Raw genomic sequence first — 24308 nt, 5'->3', positions numbered from 1 at the left:
ATTTTGTTGTCAAGAAAACTGACAGACAGTATGTGAATCCTCTGTCCATAGAAATGTACAAGGAAGCCGGGGTGGTGGTGGTGCACACCTTTAATCCCAGCACTTGGGAGGCAGAGGCAGGTGGATTTCTGAGTTCAAGACCAGCCTGGTCTACAGAGTGAGTTCCAGGACAGCCAAGGCTATACAGGGAAACCCTGTCTCGAAAAACCAACAAAACAAAACAAAGGAAGGAAGGAAGGGAGGAAGGAAGGAAGGAAGGAAGGAAGGAAGGAAGGAAAGAAAGAAAGAAAGAAAGAAAGAAAGAAAGAAAGAAAGAAAGAAAGAAGGAAGGAAGAAATGTACAGGGTGCAAATAGCTTGAGCTATCTCCATAGATATTCAGATATCCATCTAGACAGCTACTGGGGAGAGGGTGGTAACTAACTGGCTTTTAAAATAAATCAGAAAGTACAAGTTATGTCCAAAAGACAAAAAACAAACAAACAAAAAAACAGCTCAATTCTTGCTTGAGGTGTCCCCACACATTGTGGCTTAGTTCTTTATTTGAACAGCAAAAAAAAAAAAAAAAAAAAAAAAAAAAAAAAAAAAATCCTGTCATTTGTCATGCCCTCTCATCTCTGTATAAAAAGCAAACACACACATACACCCCACCTCAAGCCTCCAGCAATGGGCAAAGAGACGCCTTGTGGGTGGTGGTGTTCTTATATCAGTCAGGGGCAGAGCGGATGGCAGTCCTTTGTTCATCCTAGCTTGATACCTAGCTTGGTGGCCAAAGCTGTCTCGTGCCTAGAACTCATAACAATCACATCAAATCCAGGCAGCGCAGGGCAGGAGGAGAAACACTGGCAAAGACCTAAAGACCATCATGCTACCCACAGACCTGCCCTGCAGCGTGACTGTGGCACAGGCAGGCCATAGACACCTGCTTGCCACAAAGCTGCACAGCATGGATGGAGGATGTCACCCAGTGGCGTGGCCAGCCTGCAGCAGGAGCCGCTGCAATGTGCAAGTATGTGGTGGTCAGATGGGAGAGGAAGAAAAGTGGAGCAGTTTGAGAATTATGGAGAGGGAACTGGAGACTCCAGAGTAGAGAGGCATAATCTGTTTCGAGGTGCTAGCCCTGTTTCAAGGTGCTAGCCCTATCACCTGGGGCCATGGTGAAGTTCCAGCCTAAGCTACCACTGAGGGCCATATCTGTGTCTCTGTGGCTACAGTGTCAGTCTCAATGTCCATGGCTCATATTACCCCTATAGAACATGGGGATGTCTCTAGTGGAACAGCCGCTGGAGATCACATGGATGTCCAGGGGCTGTGTCTAGCAGGCCCTGCCCCTCACTGGCTGTGGCAATCTGGAGAGCTGGCCCCACCTCTTACCAGCAGCAGAGCTCAGGAGAGCTTGCACTTCGCTCAGGCAACACAGTGGAACTGGTCCTGACCGTGAGGGTGTGGAGCTGGAACTGATGGGGGCAGTTGAGCCAGGCCCAGGGGTATGAGTGTGGAAGAGCTGACCCTTCCACTTGTCTGCCCTTGGGTGGCACAGGGGCAAAGGTGATTCTCCTCCCTGGCCATCCTGCTGCCACTTCTGGCAGTCAGGAAAGCTGTGCACAGGGTCATTAACTCAGGAGAGCTAACCCTGCCCCTTACTAGCTGACACACTCGGGAGAGGAGCCCTGTACCTCACCTAGACAGCACAGCAGAGCTGCACCTGGGGGCTGTGGGGGAGGATTGGCCCAGCCACTCCTCTGCCTTGAGGTGGCCTGGATGGGAGCAGTGGGGAGAGCTGGCCCTGAGGGCACAAGAACCAGTGAGCTAGCTTGGTTCCTCACCCGATGCAGCACTTGGGAGAGTAGGGCCCTGCACCTTGTCTGGGCAACACAGTAGAGTTGATCCTGTCTGGTGGGAGGCAGTGTGGGTGCAGGTGGTGTGGGTTCCCTCTCCCCACCTTCCCTCTACCTACCTCACCACTGGTAGCATCTGGGAGAGCTGAGCCTGGGGTCATGAGAGCAAGAGGGAGCTATCCCTGCCCCTTCACTGGCATTAGCACTTGGGAAAGTAGGCCCTGCACCTCCCCTGGGCAATACAGTGGAGCTGACCCTGATGGCAAAGGCACAGGTGAGACAGCCCCGACCACTGAGTAGATGGCTCTATCAGTCAAGTGCTTTGGGGCAAGTGGGAGGAGCTGAGTTTGACCCCAGAACCGATTTAAGAAAGCCAAACATAGTGGTGCATATTTTAATCTCAGATGCCAAGAAAGGTGAATTCCTGGGACTCCCTGGCTAGACAGCATGCCAGTGTAACATATTGGCAAGGTCAGGGCCAATTAAAAGATCTTATGAAGAAACAAGGTGGATTGCATCTGGGAAATGACACTGAGGTTGACCTCTGGTTAAAACGCACGTGGACACACATCTGCACGCACCTGTGTCCACAATTATGTGTGCACACAAACATACAAATACATAGTCTTGACTGTCTTAGCTTGCATAGAATCATCCAGATCTCACAAATGTCTGGCAAAGCAAAAGAACAAATATTAAAGATCTTTGCTACATGTTTAAAGAAAGAATAATGAAGGTCCTTTGTGACTCCTTAGATGGTAAGGATAGTTAATTAATTACAGAAAATCCATTCAAATGAAAAATAAGGTGACATTTCCAAAGATGTGCACCTCTATTGACTGGCAGGGACAATTCTCACTGATGCAGTTTTATTAAAACAGTACGGCAAATGGTTTTTTAAAAAGCGTATAAACTCAGAGAACCACCTTTATAAATGTCTCTCAAAAACATGCATGACAGATGTTATAACTAATCTTGGTTTGTCAACTTGGTTACATGTGCAAAGAGGGAAGCTCAATAAATGAACTGCCTTCATCCGATTGGCCTGTGGCCATGTCTGTGGGGCATTTTCTTAATTGCTAATTGAATTAAAAGGGCCCAGAGCACTCTGGGCAGTGTCCCTAGGCAGGTGGCTCTGGCCAGTATACGAAAGGCAGCTGAGGATCGCTAGGTAGCAAGCCAGTAAGCAGCATTCCTCTGTGGCCTGTGCTTCAGTTCCTGCCTTGAATTCCTACCTTGTCTTCCCTCAGTGATAGGCTGTGGTGACTTGTAAGCCAAATATACCCTTTCCTTCCCAAGTTGCTTTTGGTTTGAATGCTTTCTCACAGTGACAGAAACTAAGATAGAACAATAAGACCTAGTAGTCAGTACACTGCAAGAACAAGGCTTCTGAAGCTCATTAATGTTGAGGTCTAAGAGGATCACACTAGACACAACCCCAGGAGGAGTGGTCAGAGTAAGGAGTCTAGTTCAGAGCCTTTACTAGGATTTCCATGGGTAGAGCAGGTCTAGCCTGAGCGCATAATAGCTTGAGCGTAGCTGGTTTGAATGATGCCAGTGGGTTTGGGTTATAGTGGTAGCCTGTAATTGGCAAGTTCTTGGCCCAACTATGATTCAGGGCAGATGTGTTGGCTTGCTGTGAGAGAGCCAGGCAAGGAGGTGGCTATGACTATAGACTTGGGTTTGTTGGCCCTGCATGTGAAACTTGCTCCATCTGAATGAAGCCTTTGCTGTCTCCAAGTATCCCGAGCTCGCTCCTGGGAGACGCAGCCTCTTCTGAAGCCACAAGCGGCAGAACCCTTGGAACACAGAATGACTCCGGATGTGGTAGAGCATGTTTGTAATCCTGAAACCCGGGAGGCTGAGGCAAGAGGATGGAGAATTTGAGGAAAGGGTGGAGCACATAGTGAGACCCTGAACGAAAGAAAAATACCTAGAAACGAGGAAAATAGAGCGAGTAGAATTAGCTCTGTGCTAAATGGAGAAAGAGGTGTGTGTTTTCCTTTTGTTATTGTAGGTTTTTTTTTTTATTACATTTATTTATTTGGGGTAGGGTGGGGGTGGTGGACAACTCGTAGGCGTCTGTTTTCTTCCTTCACACACATGGTTCTGGGATTGAACTCAGAGTGTCAGGTTTGGCAGCAAGTGCCTTTATGTAGTTACTTTTGCTGGCTGTTATTTTTGCTGCTGTTGCTGTTGCTGTTGCTGTGGTTGTTGTTGTTGTTGTTGTTGTTGTTGTTGTTGTTGGCTTGCCACCTAGTTCTCCTTCAGCTGCCTTTCTTATACTGGCCAGTATTGTTGTTGCTTTTGTTGTTGTTCTGAGTCAGGACTTTGATATGCAGCCCAGGCTGGCAATCCTGCAACCTCGGTTTCTTGAGTAGTGAGATTAAGGGAACATATAATTACATATAGCTTTAAGAATAAGTCTTACTTTAAAGATTGAACGCTGTTATTTTGTCTGTTAATGTGGTTATCACATCTCATCTAATTGGCTGAACAATATGTCTGATAGTCTGTTTTCAGTGAAAAAGGCTGGCAGCTGTGAGGTCTGGAAGTCGGGCCACTGCTTGCTCAAAACCCCTTGCAGCTACCAAGAAAGATCCCAGGGTATGGTTTGTGCCTTCAAAAAATAAATGCTCTGGACACTCAGGGCTACATTGGTCCTGAATACCTGAATGTAGTCTCAGTTAGCTAGAATAAAGACTTTCATTTGGCTATAAACTGTGTGGGTGGTCTTCTCTGGTGGGCTCCTATAACAGCTGTACTACTGCTACATCATGGGAGCCTTCAAAGTAGTTAGAAAATTAGGAAATAGAACCTTATGCTAAAGCATATGGTTAGTCATTATCACTCAAAGTGGATGAATACCTTTGGACTCAGAGCTATACCAAAGTTCTAACAATCTGGATCTAATGAGAAGCGTGTGTGTGTGTGTGTGTGTGTGTGTGTGTGTGTGTGTGTGCGCGCGCGCCTGCACTCGAGTGCTTTGAACCCAGGGCCTTTGGCATGTTAGACAAGTGCTTTATTTCTCAGCCTCTAGAAATATCTTTAGTGCATCTACTACCTATGAATTTAGAACATTGGGCATAAATACATACTATGACTGCAGTCTACGTGGGGTAAACTATTCGATGATGTTTTACAGTTCTTAAATGAATAACAGAAGTGAATGAAAGCTTTTAATTTCTATTTAGTTCTATTTTATTTGTCAAGTTCCTTCAGGCGTCAAGAAATTTACTGAGAATGAAATCAGGGGCAAGGGAGACTATTCAAGGCTGTTGCAATGAAGAAAGAAACTGAACTCAACTTCGCTGAAGCAAAGGATTGGAGAACTTGTGTACAGTTGGGGTAAGCTAACAGAAAAGCCCTAGAGTGTATCAGTAAGCTGTGTGGTCAAAGCAGGGGCCTCCTGTGCTCGCTAATTGCTGCTTATTAACTTGAAACACCACTTTGCACTGTGCATGGGAAGCTGCCTCTGTCTTTCTTGACATTCAATTTTAAAGAGATGGCTTCCAGGCTTTGCTGAAAGATTGTCCTGGTTATAATAGGGTGAGGGACTGCAACAGATTTACAGCTCAAGGAAGCAAAGAGAGAAATTACCAGGGAAAGTTCCTGCTGTTTGATTTAGCTGAGAAGAACTTTGTAAAGTCGTCTTCTTGTTGGTGGGCCAAGAGGAAAGACAGCCTGATACAGAAAAGCTGGGGTTCAGGATAAAGAAAAAGTTGTAAGATGGGGTACAATTACTTCAGGTTCATTTAAAAACCATGCTTTCTGGAATAAGGGTTCAACTCAGTGGGAAAGCATGTGCCTCATGTATGCACAGCCTTGGGTTTCATGTCCAGCACTCTAATTTTTTTAGTCAACGAGAAAGTAAATTAATGCAAAGCATTTCCTATATGAATTAATGAAAATATTATTGACATGAATATAAATTTTTCCAGATTTTTTTTCAATGGTTTCTGGTGAGTAGATAAGAACAAAGCAGGAAATCCGCACAAAGCACATTTTAATATATAAATAATTAAGGCAGTAGTTTGGGAGATGAATAATAATCATGTCACTGGCATTCAAGATTTCTGTATTTCTAAAAATCTCAAGATTACCATGTCTATAACACAGTTCATATCCCTTTTAAACTCGAAGGCTAGTACCAGGCCTGGGATCTATGATCAGTCATTTCACCATTTCAATCCCTGGTAGGAAGGCAGTTTTATGGCTCTCTGTCACATACCATAGCTAATTTATCAAAACTTCTAAAATGTGACTTCATATTGTACCAAACCTACCTACCCCCATGTAACTGTGAGCAGAGCAGCAAAGACCAGCCTCCAGTGTGGGGCAGTTGCCCAGAGTGGTGAGGCTGAATACCTGCGTAAGAAGGCATCTCATGGAAACCAGACTGCTGCCCCGGGTGGTGGCAGTGAAAGCAACTTCCCTAGAATCCCAGCAGAACTGTGAAAATGATTTAGCCAGATCATTGGTCAGACTCAGTTACCTGCTCTGTCAGACACGGTGATCCCAATTCTCTCCTCGGTTTCCTTTTCTATAAAAATGCCAAGTCCCCACTAGTCCCTTGAAGACAGCCCTGAGGCCACCAACCCCTTTTATCGTTCCCCATGTGGCCACATTGGTTGGTTAACCCTCTCCCTGCTCTTCACTGCTCCTTTCTTTGTACAGCTTGCTGCAGCAGGTGGCGGCAGTCTATCCTGCTGAGATGCACAGAGCTATGGGTTCTGCCCTAAAGCTCCATGGGGTGATGCATTGGCACACAGCCCATCTTCTTGGACCTTCTGCATCTTCTCCTGCCCTGTTCTCACACAGGAAACAGAAGCATACTTTTAAGCTGCAAGTGATCAGGCTCAGCAGGGCTCTCCTAACTCCATCTTTCCCCAGGCTTTCTTAGTTCACTCACTGGAAGCCGTACACCCACCAGGTTGGATCAGGACATTCATGTACTCCTGCTGCTGTTTCGGGTCTCCTCCTCTAAGTAATTGTGTCTCAGACACTAGTTTCTTCCAAGTGCCCATTCAGACATGACCGGCAGTCATTTCTTTTCAAGCGAGTCATCTTTCATATTTAATTTATCTCCAATGGCTCTAATGCTGTTTGATCTGTTTCTTACTCTATCTATCCTTCTACCCATCCATCTACTTATCCATATATCCATTATTTATCTATCTATACATCTAGCCATCCACTTATCTATCTATTACCTATTTTTCCATTTATACAGAAGCAGTAAGGACCATTAAGAGAAAACCATTCCCTTTTGATCAACAGAATGGGATCTGGGTGGCCTGGGTAAAGATCTAAAAGTCCAGTTGTGCAGGTCAATTACCCAGCAAAGGGTGACCGTGATGAAGGCAGAGCTACTGTGATAGGCAAACAAGAGGAATAATTATGATCTCAGTGATGTAATATATACCCTTCTTTCCCATAATCCCACCCTCTCAGCAGTCACCTACAGAGCCACAGAAATGAAGCTTTGAAAGTCAGCCTGCCTTTCTAAATTACTCAGGAAATATGGCATCCTTATCATTTTCTGTCTCTTTTCTAGGCATGTTTTTCCCTAATACTTTCACTCACTCTCTAATTAAATACCCCTCCCTGCCAGGTGGCTGCTTGTCCACCATATGCCATGTGTCCCCCATGTCAGCTTAACTCAAATGGCTTTGGTTCTTTCTCTTCCCTATCTCTCTCCTCCAGGAAGATACCAAAATCACTGGCTTACCTGCTCTGGGGTTTTCTTTAAAATGATAGTAATATTCTCCCCAGTTTCCTTCTGAGTCTATTCTTAAATTATTTTATTAACAAGACTATTAACACCAAGAAGGGATGCCAATTCCACTGATAACATGTGGGACTTCTACCAGAAGCCCTCAATTTTCCATTAACACTATCATCTATGTATTATCTGTGTCTGTATCTATGTGTGTACGTGTGTATTATCTAATATCTATCTATCCATCCACCCATCTGTATACATATCCATCTCTTCATCCTCCATCTGTCTCTCAATGAAGAAGCAAGGAAAATGATGATGGAAGAGCTTGCTTGTTCATTTGTATAACCCCACACCTAAGCTGACCAGCTAATAAATGGGGATTCAGTGTTCTCCCCCACTATTTTATTGGACATTTTATTTATTTATATTTCAGATATTATCCCCTTTCTCCATCCCCCCCTAGACAGCCACTATCCCATCTCCCCTCCTCCTGCTTCTATAAGGGTGTGCCCCACCCACCCACCCTCTCCCACCTTGGGTAAAGGGGGGGGGAGAAGTTTGTGAACAGAACACCAATGGCTTGTGCTCTAAGATCAAGAATTGACAAATGGGACCTCATAAAATTGCAAAGCTTCTGTAAAGCAAAGGACACTGTCAATAGGATAAAACAGAAACCAACAGATTGGGAAAAGATCTTTACCAATCCTACATCTGATAGAGGGCTAATATCTTCTTCCCCACTTTGACAACAACTTCTGTACCTCTCTTCATGCAAGTTTATGCTTAATGTCTAGAAACAGCCTCGGGGGTTGAGCATTAGAGAACATTGTCCCCAGGCTTTGTGTATGTGTGATTATGTGCTTCTTGGACACGGCAGCTGCTTCAGGACTATTTACCTCTGGATGCTTTGGAGGCGATATAAAGTGGATGGGGACAAAGGGAGGCTGTGTGTCTAAAATTTGATGGAAAAGAGCCTTAGGCAAATAAGTGGTCTACCCCGCCCTTGATCTTGATTTTACAGAAGGATGTCCAGAGCATCGACTGTTCTAGAGAAGATAGATCATCTGAAACATTTTGCCTGTGTACATGGAGCCCCTTCCCCATTCTTTCCCCAAGGAGGCAGGCACTGGGAGCCTGTGAAGGGGTGAGTTCCCAAAGAACCCTGAAATCATATACCACTGTCGCAGGTTTAGTTATTTGCAAAATTCTTTCCGTGTAGCTAACAAATAATTGGAAGCAATGAATGGGGAATATCTACAAAGTTTTTGTTTTAGAGCTAGTATTTAAATACACTATAGTATTGTGTGAAGAGCAGGTGGGGGATAGGTTGTATCAGGGTCTCACAGATGCTGGACAAGGGACCTGCCATTCATCTATGTGCCCAGCCCAGTTGCTATAGTGTTTTTTAATTATTCAAATCTTTCTCATTTTGAAATTCTTACAGTGACTTCTACTTCTTAATTGATCTATGTTAACAGTGAGTTAACAGTCAACTCCCACCATCAGAAAGTGACTTTGTGGCATTTGAATGTCATTCCTTCCTTAACACCTTTGTCCTCTCCATTCCTTGAACCATTGGCAAAACATCCAACAGACAACATGAAGGCAGGGAGATACATAATTTAACATAGCCTGTAGATACATTACCCATCTTACTATAAGGATGACTAGAGTGTCTGCATAGAGGCAAGAAAGGATATGTTGTTGTTGTTGTTGTTGTTAATCGTTATTAATTAATTAATAATGTCTTTCTTCCACAAAATATCTAAAGCAGCACATCAAAGGACACATGGCACTAAAGTGGTCACAGAAGCAGAGTAAGTGCAGAAAAAGAAAAATCTGGAATAGGAATATATATACTACTAGCCTTAAGTGTCATATGACTATTGCCATGAGAGCCAATTTATTTCATTTTATTGTTGTTATTTTAGTACTGAGTATCTTCCCATGCTGGCAACTGCACTATGTCTGAACTATATCCACAGTCCTTTTATTTTTTTTTTTTTTAATTTTGAGATAGGGTCTTGCTACAGTGCCCAGGCTGACCTTGAACTTATTCACTGAACAGTGAAGACCTGGCTTCCTGATCCTCTTTTCTCTACCCCCAGGTTGTTCAGATTACTGCCCTGTGCCAGGAGGCCTGGCTTTGACTTTATTTACAAAGAGGGGAACCCTGTGTTATTTAAACAATACTTGTTGTAGAGAAGTGTCTACAGCTTATTGTTGAATGCTATAAAGTATGTTACAAGTACTCTGAGTCACTAAAACAATAAAAGAAAGTAATCCTTTGGCTGAATGTTAGGTTGACACAATGTTAGGATGTACAGCACAGGGAAACTTTAGAAGGCTTTCTCATTCAGCAGCACATAAACCAGGGCAAATTTCTGATGAATATTACTGATGCATTTTTATGGCTATTAATAGCTATCATAATGACACCGCAGTACCAACAATGAAAACAGTAGCATTCATGGCATTAAGCATTGAATGTATCACTTTAAGTGTTCCATGTTTTTAAAAAATTACATTTTTTTCAATAACTCTCATTGGATTGCCCATTTTGTAGCTAAGAAAACACAGAGTAGTTAAGTATCTTGCGGGAGAGCTCGCTCAGCAGCTAAGTGGCAGATCTAGGACCTCTGTCAGTGTTATGATAGTCACAACTTCACCGAGCCACCTTCGTGATGAATCTAACTGTAAGAGAATAGATAATGAAAACTTCAGATGTAACTCAGTTGATGGAGTGTTTGTTGAGTACTCATGATGCCCTGGCTTTAATCCCTAGGCTTCCATAGAATAAGGAGAAGTGGTACATGTCTGTAACCCCAGCAGAAGGCAGGTATATGCAGAAGTATGCAAACAGTTTTTTTTTTCCCAAGGGGAGGAGGTTTATTCAGGAGATAGGGCAAAGGTGGGGAGAAGAAGGTGGAAGGATAAGAGAGAAGAGAAGTAGAGGCCGGCCATGACCACGTGGGGAGAGAGGAAGGGGGGAGGGGACAGAGAGGCAAGAGGGTAAGAGAGAGAGTAGGAGAGTAAGAGATTAAGAGTAAAAGAGTGAGGAGGGGGCAAGCAGCCTCTTTTATAGTGGGCCAGGCCTATCTGGCAGTTGCCAGGTAACTGTGGGGAGGAGCATACCTGGCTGTTTCCAGGTAACTGTGGAGATGGAGTTCAGACAGAATACTAACATTCCCCCGTTTTGGTTTAATTAAAAAGAAAAATTAGAAAGAGGTGACAATGAAGCAGGAATGGGGACGTTGTGATTTCTGGCTACTTCCTGCTGGCATTGGGGGCGATGCGTCTCTAGGGGGAACCTAGAAGAATGGGTATTGGGGATGTTTGTCCGGTCTTAGGAGAGTTGGCTGTTTCCTGCTGTCCAGGATCTATGGAGCCAGTATGCAAGCGTTTAAGACCAGGTATAGCTATGTAGCAAATTCAAATCCAACTTGGGAGCTACCTGAGAACTTCTTTTAAAAGAAAAAAGGAGACTCCTGAGATGATCTGATAATTAAAAGCTCTTGCCTCCCAAACCTGATTAAGTGAGCCTGATCCTCAGAAACCATGTAGAAAACTGGATGTGGCGGCATGCACCTGCAACCTCATCACGCCCGTGGTGCGATGGGGAGCAGAGACAGGAGAATTGCCCGGAAGGTCTGGAGTCCAGCTAGCCAAGAGTTCACAGCAGGACTGAAACAACCAGAGAGAACCAGCTTCAATAATGTAGGAGAGAACCAACTCTCAACACTTTTCCTCTGGCCTCCATACTCACACCTCTACCCCCTCACACAAATGATAAATAATACACGGAGATAAGTTTTTATTTATGTTACGAAATTTTATTTTATAAAATTTATGTTATGAAATTTTATTTTATAAAATTTATGTTATGAAATTTTATTTTATAAAATTTATGTTATGAAATTTTATTTTATAAAATTTATGTTATGAAATTTTATTTTATAAAATTTATGTTATGAAATTTTATTTTATAAAATTTGTTATGAAATTTTATTTTATAAAATTTATACTTAAAACAGAAGAAGAAGCAGATACCATTATTCACCTGTTCATTCACTGCTTTGCAGAATAAGATCCGAGGGAGAATGGCAAAACTAAAGTCTGTTTATTGGGAAGAAAGCTGGTAAAATCACTCCCAAAAGAGAGACTCAGATTATAGGGTCTACATTTATTTGTTGAGGCTGGTTAGATTTGTTCCAAGCACCCACGATGGGGTCAAGAGCACACACCAGTGTGGGCCGCCCACTGGTCAGAGAGCAATAACCCTCAGGGCATTCCCTTGTAAGAAAGCACGGTACCTGTGAGTGTCTTCTGTGAAGACTTGCCCATACTTTTTCCATGAGGAGCACAGCAGATCTGCAGTGCTAAGCATCTGTAAGATTATAATGTGAATAAGTAAGGAGCGTTTGTGTCAGAACCCCGAGGATCACACTGCTAACCAGCTTCTGTGTGGCTCTTTAAAACTGGGCAGAATCCACAAGAAAGAGCACCATTCCTTCTGCTCCATCACATCAGCAGACTGGTGCCTTTTAGAGAAATGAAGGCTACGGGTCACATCACTCATCATCCTCCCAATAAACGGGTTATACAAATTACACATAGGGCCTCTTGTTTACTTTTCAACTTTCATTTTTTTTCTCTCTATATTTTAATACTTTATTCAGAACATCTGTGTACGGGATATAAAAATCACCATTAAACATTCATGATTTTTTCATTTTACCCTGTAATTAAAAATAGTTTTAGAAAACCAAGTGCTATTTGGTATGAGATTTTATAAATTACACTTTTTGTGTGTGTGTGATCCTTCAACCTCTGTTTTTCTTAACAGAAATGAGTTATATGATGTACACAGTGCACTGAGATGTATAAAATGGCAAAATGGCATTGGGGAGAGAAAAAAGACAAACAAAGCTTTGGCAAATGTTGACACTGTTGCCTCCGTTGAGCATAGCATTTAGCCCTTATCTTCCAGTAACTATGGCAAAAATGGAAATGTAATTACTTATACAACTTATTTACTTGTCTCCATAGCAACGTAGCTTTCCATATCTCCAGCACTGAAGTTACTGCGCCATGTTGAAATTAACTTTCTTAGAGTATTTCTCTCTCTTAATTGGATTGCTTGAGGTTAGAGACTCAACTTACAACATAATTTCATGAGAAGGTCTCCGTACCCCATCCCACACACTATCCATTGGCCAGCAAGAGAGAAAAAGCCAAGTCTACACAAGAGATGCATAATTTTTATTATTAAATCAGAAGGGAAGTTTGGTTTTTCCTAGGTCCCCTGAGTGACACATGAGGCAGTGTCCTAAACAGCTTTATTGGAAGTGCATCAGTGAAACCCCAATGTCTGTTTCCATGGTGATGTCTAATATGGTTTTGAGCTGTAACATTAGTGCCCCTGTAGGAAAGTGGTTGGATGCTGCTTATTCGAGCTTCTGGCACTATCTGTTAATATGTAGCTGAAGCAATGATTAGAATTATGTGGTATGGATTTGCCGTGGTGTTCCCTGGACCCCAAGGATCTTAAAGGGCCACGGGATTCACTAAGCAACAAGAAAAGGGCGGATTTGCTGATCAGATCACAAATCATTTTCGAACCAGAATAAGTGTTCTTGCATGTAACTTGTATGTCATGTCTTCAAAATAATTTCATGGCTAGAGAAACTAACAAACAAAACTGAAAATCGTGGACTTAGAGAAAGAGACGAATACCACGTTACCTTGGATGTGAGATGTCAGAGCCCAGCTGGCCTGTGAATTGACCCGGAGTTCTACTTGTGACATAAGTACAAAGATCACTCTCCAGAAATTCTGACTCTGGGTAAGGTGAAGCACAGGCATCCACACTGAAGCCACAGGTTCTTCAAGCTATGTTGTTGCTTACACAGTGTCTGTCTCTAACCTACAGGGGCATGACCACCACAGTTCTGTGCATTGTTCTGTGACAAGAGTGTGGTTTTATTTAGTACTGTCTTCTCGATGTATCAGAAGTGAGATGCTAGGCGCTGCTTCTTTTTAAGATAAAAGTCTTTTTAAATAATGTTCAAGGTCTGGGTTTGTTGTCAGGGTATACACATATGACTGAAAGAGCTCACAGAGTCCAGAAGAGTTAGATCCTCTGAAGCTGGAGTTATAGATAGTTAGGCAGTTGTGAGTCGCCAGACATGAGTGCTGGGAGACAAACTCCAGGACTCCTTGAAAGCAGGAAGTTCTCTTAACCACTGAGTCCTCTGTTCAGATCTGCAGACTACTCTTGCTTTTCTTTTCTCTTCTTTACTTTTTTTTTTTTTTTTTTTTTTTTTTTATTTAAAGACAACTATGTAACCCAAGCTGTCCTGGAAATGGAACTTGACTAGGCTGCCCTCAAACTCAAAGATTTGCCTTGCCTTTGCCTGAGATTAAAGGTTTGTGCCACCATGCCCAGCGGCCTGCATGTGACTCTTAAAAGAAAACGAATCAGGTTTTACTCAGATAGATCCTATCTCTGTAAGTCATACAACAGTGCTTTTTGTGGTGGTTTGAATGAGAATGACCCCACAGGCTGTAGCATTTGAACACTCAGTCCCCAGTTAGGGACACTGTGGGTGTGCCTTGTTGAAGGAACTATGTCACAATGGATGCAGTTTGAGGTTTCGGAAGTTATGCACCGTTCCCTGTTTGCTCTGTCTGCTTCCTGCTTGTAATTTAAGGAGTGAACGCTCAGCTCGCTCTTCCAGCCACCACGCCTGCCTGCTGCCATGCTTCCCTGGTGTGATTGTTTTCAGCGATGATGGCTTATGTGTGTTGTTCTCTCAGCTATAGTGGACAAAGCACTAAAGCCTCACGTATGCTGAATCCATAATTCCCAGAGTGACCGTCTAGTTATACTGTTGTGTTCCCAACTTAATAACAGGGAAATAGATCAGTTTCAGCTCCCAGCACCCACAAAGAGGTTCACAGATGCCTCTAACTCCAGATCCAGGAATCTAACACATTCTTTTAACATCCACAGGCTTGATCACTCTCCCTTCCTCCCTTCCTCCCTTCCTCCCTTCCTCCCTTCCTCCCTTCCTCCCTTCCTCCCTTCCTCCCTTCCTCCCTTCCTCTCTCCCTCTCTCCCTCTTCCTTCCTCCCTTTCTTTCTCCTTCCCTCCCTCCCTCCCTCTTTCCTTTTCTTTCCTCTCTTTCACACCTACAAGCAAACAACTATTTTTTAACCAAAAATATACTACCTAAATAAACTAAAATTCATTCATGTAATATAGTGGAGATGAAAAAAAAAAAAAACCCTGAAATGATTATTACAGAACAATTTGAAAAATAGAGCATATCGATTTAATGTTAGAAATAAAAGGTGCTAAGTACTTAGTGAGTTTGAAATCATTACATTTTATAAATGAGAAGAGCTGTTACCAGTAAAGGGTTGTTAATTTATCTACTACTGGACCATCCTAAAGGGGTTATAGAAATGGGTGGAACGATGGTAGCTGCTTCTTTGTGACAACTCATGAGTATTCTGTAACTGATCACTGTATCCTAAAGAGATAAGGAGTAAGAGTTAATGTATATGTAGTGTTTTTGACATCTGTTGTCTGAACTTCACAACTACAGAATACTGAAGTCCTGCTGCTGGTGCTGCTTGTTCAGTTGGGTTTTCTATGAGGACAAAAGAATGTCATAGCAATCAAAGCAAAGAACAGATATTTCTCTGAGTTTGTACCAGAGAAATCTACAAAATTCTCGAATTCTTGAACATATGAAATCCAGCATGGAATAGACAAGGCTGACTGTATTTTGTGAGTCACATTTAGAGTGTGGCGGAGAAGGACATAGCCTGCCCTGAAGGCTTGCTCCAGGAGCAGGGTATGGAAACCAGGCTACAGGAGAAGGTTCTAAAACATCAACAGAATGAGGAGGGCCCTCTGTTCTTCAGTGATATGACTAGCTTGTGTGAATAATTTCACTCTGGCAGGGAACAGAAACCTACTACTGTATGATAGGAGAGCATCTAGGGATCCTAGTTCTTGCAGGCAGACTTGAGAGAAGAACTTGTAACGAGGCTATCTAAAGCCCTCCCAGTTTTGCCAGAAATCAAGGAAGCACGAGGTATCAAGTCTTTGTTTTGGACCTTGTATGATGGGTTGATATGAAATATTGTCAAAAGCTAAATATTGTGCTTCATACAAGACCAGTGAAAGTGTGAGGGCCAGTGTGGCCCTCAGTTGGGCCAGAAGCAGTTCTTTCTCAGATCACTGGTAAGGTGATGGCCAATAAAAATAGCCCTCCAGGGTTCTTTCTCTTTCTGAGCAGTTAGCAGTGTCTGGGTCATGAAGAACTCAAAGAAATATTTGTTCTTTTCTTTGATTGCTATGACATCCTTTGTCCTCATAGAAAACCCAACTGAACAAGCAGCACCAGGACTTCAGTATTCTGTAGTTGTGAAGTTCAGATAACAGATATCAGTCTTATCTCAGCAAAACAGAAAGAATAGGAAACAATCCCCAGCTCTCTTCTGAGCCCCTTTTGATACGTTGGCATCTCAGCCAGTTGCTTCACATTTTCAGGCTGACTTAGCTTTAATCAGATAATTGTCCTTTACCCAGAGAACAGGCCTATCCTCCTGCTCAGTAAAACCTGCATTTCTTCAGAACGACTGCATTCAATTTTTGTGCATTGGCGGACAGATATTAAGCATTTAAGACGCAGATCTGGATTCTGATGTCGGAATGGCTGGTAGCTATGAGAAGCAAGTTCCTTGATTTCTCTGGTGGTGAGACCCTTCATTTGCTAAAGTAATCAGATTCTGCCTCTGAATGCTTAGAAGTCTGAATCTCAGGCATCCTTAAAAATAGGTAAATACACAAAGATGGCTCCTCTTCACAAGAGTAAGTGGAAAAGGCTTCCTTCCAGGGATGAGGTTTGCTCCAGTTGTGAAGTATGTAAACCTGGTTCATTCCTTTGCCTGCTTCTGGTGTTGATGTGGCCCTCATCTTGGATTCCATCCTTGATGACCACGATGCCTTTCACAGACACCCTTGGTGTTTCCTTCTGTAACTGATCTTTACCGTCTCTCTATTGAAAAGTAAGAAGGGGAACGGGGAATAAGAGAGGAGGGGAAATGGAGGGAATGGGGAGGGTAGAGGGGAATGAAAGAGGGATTCGAGTGGAGAAGGAAGGGGAGGGAGGAAACAGATCCTCTTGTCTTTGGCTCATGTTTCTAATGTTAGTCTCACTAAATCTCATTGCTGGTCACAGGGGATTGGGGTGGGGTGGGCTGCAATAAAACTGTATAGGAGATTTATAGATTATGAATTAGATACTATTTACCTAATGTCATAAGAGAGGTTTCCAGTTTGAATTAATTCATTGGCCCTGGGAGTCATTGTGAGGAACCAGTCAACTTTCTGCACAATTTTTGTTCTCGAACGCTTCACTAAATAGGTCTGCCTGCTGGTACCAAGTCCATCAATTGTGTCTTTAGACATTAGAAACTGAATTTTCCTGTTGTCGCTTTAGTATAGGTGTGTCTCAATGGCTTTTGAGAGTAACCATGTTTTTTGTTGTTCTGTGTTAGGGTCCAAGAATTGCTGAAGGAAGACCCCAGATTCAAATAGTGTGCAAAAGCAAAAGCATGGATTCAGCTGAATTTCCTGCATGCAAGGGTCTCCCCCGTTTGGGAATGGAGACCTCTGGTGGACTTGCACTTCCAGCTTTTATGTCAGTTAGGAGGATTCCAGGGAGACATGTGTGCCCTTTTACCTTGATTGGTTAGCTCTATCTCTAGGGTCCTCAACTGATTCTACAATTCATTAGGCTCTGGAGATTTCCCAGGGGACTGCTTACTCATTCTAGCTACTTATTCTTACTTCAAGCCAGATGACAGACAAGATGTCCTCGGATTGGCTTCACAAAGCTGTAGTTGGCTGATGCCCCAGCTCCTGGATCCAGGTTCTCATTTCTAGGAAACAGAAACTTAGTCCTAGTCTCCCAAACTGCCATTTTTCAGTCTGTCTTGGAGTCAGCCTGCTCTGGCTAACTCAGTTCTCTCACTTGTTTTGTCTGAAGACCAGGTCTTTCTACGGAATGCAGGTTGGCCTCTGGAGTGTTGGGATCATGTGTATACGTCACCATGCCTAGCCTAAATGAGGCAATCTCAATTACTAATCTTGTTCTCTTTCAGTCTAAGAGCAAGCTCACAAACAGAATGCTTTAGGCATAATTACATGGGAAAGAAATTCCTCCAGGGACCATTCTTGATATGTTCTTGAGATTTAATTATGTGTTGATTTAATACCAGCCTATTGTTATCACAGTGAGATTATTAATTGGATGTCTAATTTTATAAGGCTTATTGTAACTATTTTTTATCATTTTAAAACAATTAATAATGATTTGAGAAAATGACACTGTAGAATGATATAATCACTGCCGTCCTCATTACCTCTGACATCAATAGAAAAATTTATTCTTGACCTCTAATTTATTACAGGATCTTTCTTTAAAGTTTAAAACTAAGTAAAAAGAACTAAATGTTCATATTTAAGAACAACCAAAAGTTTAGAAATGTAGATCATTATTCTAACAGTACAACTTCCTGTGCTGAGAAGAACACCTAAGTAGGTTGCGTACCTATCCAGACTTCCAAAGGGAAATCACAGTCTCACAGTCTGGTTGCATTGACAGTGTTAAACTCATTGATTCTTTTTGTTGTTTTTTGTTTTTTTATTTCTTGATTTTTTTCGAGACATGGTTTCTCTGTGTAGTACGGGCTGTCCTGGAACTCACTCTGTAGACCAGGCTGGCCTCGAACTCAGAAATCTGCCTGCCTCTGCCTCTGCCTCTGCCTCTGCCTCTGCCTCTGCCTCTGCCTCTGCCTCTGCCTCTGCCTCTGCCTCTGCCTCTGCCTCTGCCTCTGCCTCTGCCTCTGCCTCTGCCTCTGCCTCTGCCTCTGCCTCTGCCTCTGCCTCTGCCTCTGCCTCCCAAGTGCTGGGATTAAAGATATGTGCCACCACTGCCCGGCAGATTCTTTTTTTTTTTTTTAAACACAATTTTTATTGCTTTATTTTGTGAATTGCACGTTCTATACCCCAATACTACCCATTTCCCCAATCTTCCATATTTGCCCTTCACCTTTCTCACCCTCAGAGAAGATAAGAAGGTAAAATTAAAATAAACAAATAAATCAACCATCTTGCCAACCCCTTCGGCAATGATCTCCTCCTCTATCAAGCACAGCTTTCTCTCACACTTGGCACAACTATCCCATCTCCAGTTCCCCTGCGCATGTACCGTTCGGCTCCTCCATCATTCTTGCCTCTCCATAACCTGTTCGTTGTGGCACTGGAAGCTGCCATGTGTCATGCAGTATACAATTTTACCCAAAAAGCTTTATTTGCAAATGTTCATTGCAATGACATGTTGGTCCGGCTCAAGGCTTCTGCTTTGCCATTCATACTGGACCCTCACCAAGGCTCAGATATGCTGCTGTTACCCTGAGTCATGGAGATGCTGTGGCTTTGGTTCTACAGGACTGGTTCCTTCACTCCCTCAGGCAGCTCATAGACAGGGTAGATAGTAGGATGGGCCAACTCCAAGCCCTCGATTTGGGCCTGAAGCCAGCTCTCCAGGGCCCACACAACTGGGGCCAACTCTCCTGCTCTCATGCCACCAGGGTCAGCTCTCTCACACTGCCCAAGCAAGGGGGCGGGGCCAGCTCTTCCAGGTCCACAGCACCAGGGCCAGCTCTCCTAAACAGCAGCCAGTGATGGGTGCTCAGCATAGTCTTCCACATCAACGTGGATTCAGGTAGCAGCCTAGACCATGGACATCTGCATAGATGGACATTTGTGGTAACATGGCCCATGGACATCAACAAAGACCCCAGCTGCAATGGAACCACGGACCCAGACATGGCCGTTGGCAGCAGCATGGCCTACGGTGACAGTGCAAGTCTCTCACATCAGGCTTTTCCTCACCACCATCTCATCTCCTGTTCCACCTCTCTTCAAAGTACACAAAGCACTCTTCTTTTTCTCTCCATCTCTCTACCACGTCCTTGCTCATTACAGTGGCACCCACCTGCCTATGGCCTGTGAGCTCCTCACTGATTCTTTCCATTTGTTGTCTGTCATCAGACTGACAGATGGAACAACGGCACTTGTAATTGTGAAGTGAGAACTAAGCTGTCTCTAAGGCTCTGCAGAGTTTTGCTGCTGATCTATGATCTTACCTCAGGAAATCCCTATAGCTTCCTGCATTCTGCTTCCCCAGGCTTCTCACTGCAGAACACAACATCATCATCACCAGGCACCACCAGCTCCGTGGTACCCAGCGGGAACCTGGCAGATAAACACAGGGCATGAATTCTGCCTTCTTGTATTATTATATGCTTTTGAAAATGCTGTTTGACTTATCTGGAGTTCTAGATTTCTCTCAAGAAATGAGAACAACAAAGACACACACACACACAGACACACACACATATAATACATATACACATATACATACAAATACATCATATGTTGTATATAATAAGTCAGCCAAAATAATGTCTAGCATCTTTTTCAGGATTCAACACATGATAGTTAAGATGACTTTATCTTAGAAATTCTGACTGTGATACCCCTGTGCATGAAAAACTGAGCCTAATTATCTGGTATTATGAACAAGATCCTAACCTGCTGTGACCCAATAACCAAGGCATGAGATCCAGCCAACTTCATCACCATACTGTCTGATTTCCTGACTTATTACAAAATCTCTAAGCACCTGGGAACCATGAAAAGCAAAGACCAAGGTTAGGAATTCATAAGTTAGCCTAGTTCTAATAAAAATACTTAAGTGGAACTTAGAAAGATCAGAAATATAAGCACACAATGTCTGCTTCCTTGATCTACAACTTTTTTGTTACAATTGAACCAATTATGTTATTAATAATAAACTAGGTTTCTTATAGGTGTGTTTAAGTTACTATGTTTCTAAACAGTCCTGGGGTTGATACAATATTGTGAGATGACTGAAGTCACAGTTTAAATAAACAAGTCAATTCAAGCACACCATGACAAAAGGTGTTTCCTCATAGAACGTTTAACATTGTTGTGTAGAAAGACAGCTTTGCTTCAGGAAGTTGGCTGTTTTTCTCCTTATATTCAGTGTTAACATGCAGAGAGAAGCATTGCAATATATTTTAAAGTGCTTTTTCATAGAATGTGTTGAAGTGATGACACAGTAAAATGAAATGCGTTGACAGTTCTGGTTTATTCTGATGATTTTTCTCTTCTGTGTGTCCCTTGGGACAGAGGACTAGAGTTCTAAACGAAAATCCAGAGCACAGGAGCAGCTAGAAAATGTTTATTCTACAGTGTCAGTGGCATGAAGAAACACCCCTGGGTGCAGGTATGCTATTCTAGCATGTCTGTTACAGAATAAATGCCAGAAACTTACAAACATCTATTTTATATGTGTGTGCATGTGTATATGTGTATATGTGTGTACCTGTCTACGTGTGTGTGTGTGTGTGTGTGTGTGTGTGTGTGTGTGTGCGCGCGCGCGCACACATATCATTGGTGCATGTGAAATCAGGCTCAAACGAACCACATGGCATGTGTGGGGATCAGAGAATCATATTGCGTATTAGTCCCTCCCTGTCTTCTACCTGGTTTAAAGTAGTCTCTCTTATTCACAGCTGCATACACCAGACAAGCTGGCCTGTATGTTTCCAGGTATTCTCCCATGTCTGCCTTCTGTCTGACCTTTGGAGCCCTGGGATCACAGATGCACATGCTATGCACAGCATTGCACAGGTCTAACATTCCATGTGTCCAGCGATCAGAACTCAGGCCCTCCTATTTACGCAGTGAACACTCTACCCACTGAGCGTCTCCCAGGCTCACAATAACCTTTTTACTTCAACATCGTTCCAGAAAATCCAGGACGGAAGCGTTGAGATCTGTGTTGAAAGTCATAGAAATTTTGTGCTCATGTAATTAACTTTCATGTCTTTGCCTTTTAAATTTTGTTATTTTATTTCGAAAGAAATCAGTGCAATCAGTGGCTAGAATAGCTGTGCTAGAAATAGACTTTTCCCTGCATCAGTTTTCACACGTAATGAGTTTTCAGTGGAACTTTTTGTTGTCTAAAGACATCAAGCAAACCCTAACCTCAAGGATTTTCCAATTTTAGAATTGTATTTCCCCCTACAGTTCCCACAACTTATCCCCTGATTCATTTTCGACTTAGGTCTAATGTCCTCTCCATCCTCCAGTCCTGTCTTTGCTACCTCCCCACACCTTCATGGACTGCCATCAGTGGACACGGTTCACGTGATTTGCTGATTACCTTCTTATTCAAGTACAACGAATGCTGCATGAATGCTTTTGGATGTTTCTATCACTATCTTGTGCCCTATTTTTCAAGTTATTCTTGCCAGATCACCTGCGTTTGGGGCTATACCTCAAGCCAACCATTTATCGTTGGCTTTGCTAGAACCCTCTTCCCAGAACCTGCAATTAAATGTGGCCTAATTCCCAGGGCCTGAAGCCACTGGTTTCTCTCTTTTCTCTCTCAGGGATCCATATCTGCTCCAGGGGTTTGCCATGGTCCTGGTCCTCAAACACAAACCTTGGGTATTCAAGTTTCTTGTTTAACTGTGTACTTACTTTTTTTTTTAAAGTTGTGGCTACATATACATGTATGGTGTGAGTATATGCTATGGGTGGGTGGGTGGCCATGGAGACCAGAAGAGAGTATTGAATCTGCTGGAGCTGGTGTGATAAGCAGTTGTGAGCCACCCACTGTGGGTGAACTCAGCTAAGGACTGAACTCGGATCCTTTGGAAAAGCAGCAAGTGTTCTTAACAGCTGAGCTCTGTGAGTATGCACTTTTAAGTAGATATTTTTTTTTAATTGTGTAGAACATTTCTACAAATGAGGTAACTGCTGCTGTTAGATTCTAAGGATCCAAACCCACACTGCTTTCTTAAAGAAAATGTTACCTAACATTATCAGGTAAACATTTACTGGATTTAGGTAAATCTCCTAAATCACACTGAGTGACTGCAGATCTTCACACTGTAACACACAAATGTTACTATAGATCTATAATACCATCAGAGGGGGCGGTACCTCCAAACTGAAACACACCGACATGACTGTACATCTGCGATAAGTAGCTGTGGGGTAAGACTTTAAAACTGAGAAAGAACTGTAACGTTTCAAAGTCTAATCTGAGTGGGGGTCATGTTTAGAAGATCTTTAATCTGACATTCTAGAGCTTTCCAATGAGCTGTAATGTATATGTTATATATTATATGAATATATCATTATGTATATATGAATATGATTATTCAGGGAGAAACTTTAGGACTAGCAAATATTCAACTGTTATGGGAAAATAACTATTTTTCATTTTTGTCATTTTGGAAATCTCTTTGTTCATTTTGGATAACAGAATTGACCTCATGAATGCATTAGGTCAATAGAAAGGCTTTAAGTGAATGCATGTTGTTTCACAAGGCCACTCATTTACAGATGAGGTCAGCTCTGAGTGATGACATGTGAAGGGTTTATGACCCATGATGCATAGAGATGACTACTGCTTTTGTTTATGAGAAGTTGCAAACTTCTAAGAATAAGAAGTTGCAAACTGCAGTGGTAGCAGTACACCACTCTGAGGTGCTAAAATCACTGAGAGGAGAGTGTTAGCACTGCCAACTTAAATACACAAAAGGAGCAGTGGAGATGATCTAGTGAAGTGGAAATCTGTATTCCTCAGCAGGCCTAGAATTTATGTGGGATAATAAAGCAGAAAAGGCCTTTCAAGCATCTAATATACCTTGAGTGTTAAGCCCATAAATCTGGCAGAAAAAAAAACTTTATTCTTACTCAAACATGGTGGAAGAAAGTCTTTATTATTTTTTATTAAGTACCTTCCTCATGGTGCTTCAAAAGAATTAAATCTCAAAAATAACTGGGTGATTTTTTTTTCTCAATTAGAATAGAATGTATTTGATTTTCTGAAAAGCCCACCTACTTTTTTTCCGTCTCTCAAGAGTTATGCTGATACTTTCTAAATAAATCCCAGGTGAAACAGCCACTCATTTTGTGTGTGTGTGTGGAAAAGACATTTGTTAAGCTCCCCAAATCCAGTAGGTCTGTGGTCTTAGGCACTGTGTTTAGTTCAAATAAAAATAATTGACTTTCTGTGCAACGTGCCTGTAATACAAGTTTCAGGGGGTTGCTTTCAGCAGTGAGGTTCTTTTACTAAATAAGTGAGTTGTTTTTCATGGATTTACATTAATATAGCAGGTAAGTCCTAAGGAATTTTCAATGAAATGGCTCATTTCCCTCAGAGCAGACATTAGAGACTCTTTCTATTCCCCACCCCTAGGATGTGAGTACAGACTGACCCTCCCGGCTCCTGTGTTGGTGCTTTCACTAGGATGTGAGTACAGACTGACCCTCCCAGCTCCTGTGTTGGTGCTTTCACTGACAGCTGGTGGGCTTTTTAAAAGTGATGGATTCTGAGATTCTGATCTAATAAATGAATTAATCTGGGTAGAATCATAATACAAGGGCATTGTGGGAGCGAGGGTGTGGAGCTTCATGGAACCCAGACTACAGGGTTGATGAAGCAAGCGGAACCTAGAGGAATCTTCGTGGAGGAGGAAGTACAGATGTATGGATTAGTCAGAGCAAGCTGAGTCCTGTCTGAGAGCAGGGCAGCAAATAGTGAGATGTACTACACG

The 24308-nt window shown here is 42.6% G+C and overlaps 1 non-coding gene across 1 annotated transcript; it reads left to right on the top strand.

The window, feature by feature from the left end:
* The first annotated feature begins 654 nt into the window (after positions 1 to 654).
* LOC117720300 (small nucleolar RNA SNORA48) lies at positions 655 to 798 on the top strand. Its single transcript, XR_004608311.1, has one exon. It is a non-coding gene; the product is annotated as a small nucleolar RNA SNORA48 (small nucleolar RNA).
* The last annotated feature ends 23510 nt before the right edge of the window (positions 799 to 24308 follow it).

Source organism: Arvicanthis niloticus, chromosome 14 (genome assembly GCF_011762505.2).
Source record: "Arvicanthis niloticus isolate mArvNil1 chromosome 14, mArvNil1.pat.X, whole genome shotgun sequence".
NCBI lineage: Eukaryota > Metazoa > Chordata > Mammalia > Rodentia > Muridae > Arvicanthis > Arvicanthis niloticus.
The sequence above is the reverse complement of the archived record's forward strand: the minus strand, read 5'-3'. Positions and strand labels throughout refer to the sequence as shown.